The sequence below is a fragment of the Arachis hypogaea genome, chromosome 13 (assembly GCF_003086295.3).
Source record: "Arachis hypogaea cultivar Tifrunner chromosome 13, arahy.Tifrunner.gnm2.J5K5, whole genome shotgun sequence".
NCBI classification, from domain to species: Eukaryota; Viridiplantae; Streptophyta; class Magnoliopsida; order Fabales; family Fabaceae; genus Arachis; species Arachis hypogaea.
The window spans coordinates 15730306-15736930 of NC_092048.1; the positions used below are offsets into that span (position 1 = coordinate 15730306).

Genomic DNA, 6625 nt, shown 5'->3' on the forward strand with positions numbered 1-6625 from the left:
TTTTCAAATAATAATAATCACATAATTATTAATAATAATAGATGCTATACAATTAAATTCAATGTAAAACTCAAATACAATACCTATCCCTCTGGATAAAATAAAAACCCTGAAGCAACAAGGGCGAGAGAACTCTATAAAAACAACAAGAATCACAAGTAAATCTACTAATCGTCTGCAACTTCTTATTGAATCTCCGAACCTGTGTCACTGAAAGGGTGAAAGATTTGGGGTGAGAACAAACCACACGTTCTCAGTAGGGAATGGGAATGCCGTAAAAGTAATGAAATAAAGTACAAATAATTAACTTTACTCAATAAAAATATATTTTTATCAAACCCTTTGAAAATACTCTTGGTTCTACTTTAGATAATTAATTACCTCCTTTTAAAATCTCTTAACTCAAAACAAAACTTAAATATAAAATTAGTCACACTTTCTGTCTCACAGCACATATTAATCCTCAGTCAAATGTCAACTCGTAATCACTTTAATACACTCACAAACAAGTAGTGCAAGCAAGAGATTCAATTCAATGTACAAGCAAGTCACAACAAGACAAACAATACAATCACAAAGTAATAAAACAGGCAAGCGCAATCAAATACAAATGCGCAATCAATATGATGCATGTCTATCTCTAACGCAGGCCATGAGCTCATGTGTCGGTTGCCTACCCGCTCCCAACATTACCTGGGCACAAGTCCCAGATATAGTTTTCCAGATGCATCAGTGTGACTTTCCAAATCAATAAGCGTACATCTGGAAAACAGTTCTCAGTGTGTGGGCGTCCCCACTTTACATTTGACACTAAGGTCCAAACAATGTCACATATGCTCTCCTGTGGCAGACACTTCATTAATTAATATATTCTTTAAATCCTTGTTCTCTGCTCTCCTATGGCAGAGATTCCTTTTCTTAATAAAACGAGCTCAAATCTTTACTTAAAACAAAATCTCTCCTTAAAAGATTGAGTTTAAAACATTATATTTTTCTTAATAAATCAAATTTTAAAATAGAATAAATCTTTTCTTAACTAAATATATTTTAAATAATTTAATTTTTTAAAACCAAATCTTTTAAAATAACTTTTCAAATAAAACCTCATATTTTATAAAATTTTGGCAGCACTTCCCCTAAAACTCGGGCTTAGCCACAATTTTCGAGTCCCAACTGAACCATTTTCAACCTCTTTTCAATCAAGAAATCAAATACATATTCATCAAATTCAGTCATTCCAAACAATCTTAAATTATTTACAAATACCCACTAGACTTCCATGGCATTCATAGTTTAAAACAGTTAATTTCAAAATAAAATCCCCTACCTATGAAATCAAAATCAACGATAGCTCCAAAGAAGCTTTTTGACCGAGTTGCTGAAGAAGAAAACGTCAGAAATCACATGTACCTCCTAAAACTCCAATAATCCAATTGGCCGAACTCAAAGAGAAGGAGAACTACATCACCGTCAGCTTCCACCGAACAAAAGATATGCCAACGTGTAGAGGAGGAAGATACGAACACTTTTATCAAATTGGATTATTTTATTAAAATTATGGATCACAAGAAATTGAAGTTAGAGACATGGAAGTTCCACGGTTTCTCTTCTTCATTCTCGGTCACTCTTGCTTTCTTTTCTTTCACGTTTGGTTCGGTTTCCAGAGAGGAAAATGAAGATTAGGTGGTGATGATAAGTATAATAAAAAATTGTTAGGTGTCATGGTTATAGATAAAAGAAACATGTGTCATATATGTATACAAGCCACCTTAGCTTGCTTTCTTTCTTGCTTTAATATGTATATACATACTGAATATATGTGTAATGGCATATATGTAGGATAATGGCCTTCGGCCACTTTCTTTTCTTTTTTTTTTTAACGATAATAATAATAATAATAATAATAATAATTACTAAATTAAATTTTATTTTATTAAATTAATTTTTGAAAACTTGGGGTCTTACATCCTACTCCACCTATAAAAATTTTCGTCCTCGAAAATTGATATAAGATAGAAAAGGTTTGCACCAACTTTATTTTCAAAACGTCAAAAAAAGAAAGAAAAAGGTTTGGCATGTCCAGTTTATGTGAAGGAAATCATATCTTATAAATGACAAGATATGGTCGGGAGTTATTCAAAATATATCTCAAGAAAGAAGTTCGAAACAAAATTTCTCTGCAAGCAAGCAAGGAAGAGATGACTTCAAACTACTTTAGCACGAATAAGGAGTATACGTTTTCCTAAAACTTTACTTCTAACGTTCTCAAACCCCATGATTCACGTTACCTATTACTTCTATCTCGTCTATGATAATCCATTAGTGTTTCTATATACATGAATCATTAGTATTAAGTTGGCCAGACCTAATACCATGAGAGATGCAACAGTTGACTAACAGAATTAATCAATAGACAATCATGCATTTGAAACTCAAACTCTTGTCAGTGGGACAAGTCCTACTGCATGACAGACACTCAGAGTATGCAGTAAAGCATAGTCAGTCCATTCCCAAGGCTCTAACGGGAACGAACTGCTCTGATACCATAATGTAACACCCTAACTTTTAACACGTCATGATCGTACCAAAAGTAAGGCGTTACGGACCTGATTTTCTTTATTATAAATTTACTATTGAGCCTTTACGTCGATATTGCGTTTCTGTTTTTAAGAAAATTTCAGAAAATAGATTTTAGTAATTAATCTCACATAACAAAAAAATCTTCAAATAATAATAATCACATAATTATTAATAATAATAGATGCTATACAATTAAATTCAATGTAAAACTCAAATACAATACCTATCCCTCTGGATAAAATAAAAACCCTGAAGCAACAAGGGCGATGGAACTCTATAAAAACAACAAGAATCACAAGTAAATCTACTAATCGTCTGCAACTTCTTACTGAATCTCCGAACCTGTGTCACTAAAAGGGTGGAAGATTTGGGGTGAGAACAAACCACACGTTCTCAACAGGGAATGGGAATGCCGTAAAAGTAATGAAATAAAGTGCAAATAATTAACTTTACTCAATAAAAATATATTTTTATCAAACCCTTTGAAAATACTCTTGGTTCTACTTTAGATAATTAATTACCTCCTTTTAAAATCTCTTAACTCAAAACAAAACTTAAATATAAAATTAGTCACACTTTCTGTCTCACAGCCACGTATTAATCCTCAGTCAAATGTCAACTGGTAATCAATTTAATACACTCACAAACAAGTAGTACAAGCAAGAGATTCAATTCAATGTACAAACAAGTCACAACAAGACAAACAATACAATCACAAAGTAATAAAACAGGCAAGCGCAATCAATATGATGCATGTCTATCCCTAACGCAGGCCATGAGCTCATGTGTCGGTTGCCTACCCGCTCTCGACATTACCTGGGCACAAGTCCCAGATATGGTTTTCCAGATGCATCAGTGTGCTTATAAGTCGTACGGCCAGGCCGCATCAGTGTGACTTTAAGTCGTACGGCTAGGCCGCATCAGTGTGACTTTCCAAATCAATAAGCGTACATCTGGAAAACAGTTCTCAGTGTGTGGGCGTCCCCACTTTACATTTGGCACTAAGGCCCAAACAATGTCACATCTGCTCTCCTATGGCAGACACTTCATTAATTAATATATTCTTTAAATCCTTGTTCTCTGCTCTCCTATGGCAGAGATTCCTTTTCTTAATAAACCGAGCTCAAATCTTTACTTAAAACAAAATCTCTCCTTAAAAGATTGGGTTTAAAACATTATATTTTTCTTAATAAATCAAACTTTAAAATAGAATAAATCTTTTCTTAACTAAATATATTTTAAATAATTTAATTTTTCAAAATCAAATCTTTTAAAATAATTTTTCAAATAAAACCTCAAATTTTATAAAATTTTGGCAACACTTCCCCTAAAACTCGGGCTTAGCCACCCTTTTCGAGTCTCAGCTGAACCATTTTCAATCAAGAAATCAAATACATATTCATCAAATTCAGTCATTCCAAACAATCTTAAATTATTTACAAATACCCACTAGACTTCCATGGCATTCATAGTTTAAAACAGTTAATTCAAAATAAAATCCCCTACCTCTGTATGAAATCAAAATCAACGATAGTTCCAGAGAAGTTTTTTGACCGAATTGCTGAAGAAGAAAACGTCAGAAATCACCTGTACCTCCTAAAATTCCAATTGGCCGAACTCAAAGAGAAGGGGAGCTACATCACCGTCAGCTTCCACCAAACAAAAGATATGCCAACGTGTAGAGAAGGAAGATACGAACACTTTTATCGAATTGGATTATTTTATTAAAATTATGGATCACAAGAAATTGAAATTAGAGACATGGAGGTTCCACGGTTTCTCTCCTTCACTCTCGGTCACTCTTGCTTTCTTTTCTTTCACGTTTGGTTCGGTTTCCAGAGAAGAAAATGAAGATTAGGTGGTGATGATAAGTATAATAAAAAATTGTTAGGTGTCATGGTTATAGATAAAAGAAACATGTGTCATATATGTATACAAGCCACCTTAGCTTGCTTTCTTTCTTGCTTTAATATGTATATACATACTGAATATATGTGTAATGGCATATATGTAGGATAATGGCCTTCGGCCACTTTCTTTTCTTTTTTTTTTTAACGATAATAATAATAATAATAATAATAATAATAATAATGATAATAATAATAATAATAATAATAACTAAATTAAATTTTATTTTATTAAATTAATTTTTGAAAACTTGAGTCTTATATTAAACGTTAAAAACAACTTTAAAATTTACCCCTAAACATTAAGAACAAAAACAATATTTTACTCTTCTAAAAATTTTTCTTAATAACCTCTACTCTAGGTTAAATAAGCATTTACATAGACTTGTCAAATTACCATATCTGCATTCAAATACATGGCTAGGGCTATGACAATAATGAGTAGGATAAGGTAGGGTAGGGCTTGGACTTTATTCAAATTCTATCTGCGAGTTAAAATTTTTTTTTAAAATTCTACCATATTTTACGCGGGTTAAAAATCTTTCAACCCTAATCCTGTCTGCATTCTAAGGTTCTAAACTCTACCTTACCCGCAAAAAATCAAAATTTTTCAAGCGAATATAAAATTCAATTATTTAAAATTTCATATATATTAATAAAAAATTGAGTGAACCTAATTTAAAAAATAGTGTTAAAAGTTTTGAATTCATTTGGTGTAATATGTGATATCTCAATCTGAATTTTATTTTTATTTTAGACTAACTTTATAAAAATAATAAATGTACTAAATTAGTAAATTTATTTAACAATGATTAGCTTAATGGTTATTATAAATTTTTATAAGGGAGAAATTGTGGATTCAACACCCACTTTCTTTTCTATATATATAATTTTTACAGACATATATATTTCTATTTTAGGGATTAAAATTGTGCTTAATCCTAATATTAATGATTATATCTCTACTAATACTCTTCTTCAAATAAAAATCTCTTTTAAATTTGTTTAGTTTTTTTTGTATAATTTTTTTTTCTTTTATTTATCTTATGTTATTTTTTTTTTACTTTTAAAATTTACTAAAAATCAACTTTAGACATTGTAGCGTAATTTTTCCGATCGCTAATATTTCAAACCACAAACTCACAAGTGAGATTGTTGATTGGATGCCACCAAGTAAAAGGTTATAGTTGTTGAAGTTTCTCCTATGTGCATATGCTAATAGACGGATTCTCATTAGCTACTAGCTTAGTTAGTCCTTTAATTTGGAGTGCTATATGACTCGGATAGCTGTAGTCAGGGGCCAACTATCGAGCTGCCATGTCTGCAATAGTAGGATACATACATGGTGATATTTGTGTGCAATCGTAACTACACTTTGTATATAACGCGTTATCCCAACGTACTACGTACCTAACCTAATAATAGTAACTTATTACCACATTGTCTCCTTAATAACGGAAATAAAAAAAATTGAAAAAAAATACAGAATTTTTTAAAAAAATATAAAAAATGAATAAAAAGCACAAAAATTCTATCAAATAATAGAATATAAAAAAAGAGAAGGAAAAAAAACATATTGAGAGAGAAAAATATACCATATTTTTGTAGAAAGAATTATATTGTTGTATATCATATCTCAACTTCACAGATAATATGAATAAAATTAAAAACGTATACTCTCTATTTTAATTTTACAGTTACTGTCATAATATCAATGAAATTGATCAGAAAATTAAAAAATAATGATATGAACAAATAAGCTACACAATACAGTTTGTATTATTTTTAACAATTTATTGATATTAACAAAAATACTAATAAAAAATATTTTTATTCGAGTTCAAATAAAATACAAAAAATAATAAGATTAGAAATTTTTTTTTTGTTTTTAGTTTAAATTTTACAAAATATATATTTTTATAAATTTATAAATTTAAAATAGAGTGGTTAACGATTTTTTAAAATTAATTAAAAATCATCTTTTAATTCATTATTGATATTTAAGAAATCATTATTAGAACTTTTAATATTTAAAAAAATTAATATAAACTATAACTTACATGGTATAGACTGTCAAACTAGAATTTTTTAGAATAACGTAGTCAAAACGTTTGTCATATACTTCATTTCACTAATTG

General features: G+C 29.9%; 1 long non-coding RNA gene across 1 annotated transcript; it reads right to left on the reverse strand.

Moving 5' to 3' along the window:
- Positions 1 to 4615, reverse strand: LOC140177865 (uncharacterized). Its single transcript, XR_011869398.1, has 3 exons — positions 4087 to 4615; positions 1328 to 2930; positions 1 to 210 (listed from the first exon to the last, which is right to left on the reverse strand). It is a non-coding gene; the product is annotated as an uncharacterized lncRNA (long non-coding RNA).
- Positions 4616 to 6625: the final 2010 nt, after the last annotated feature.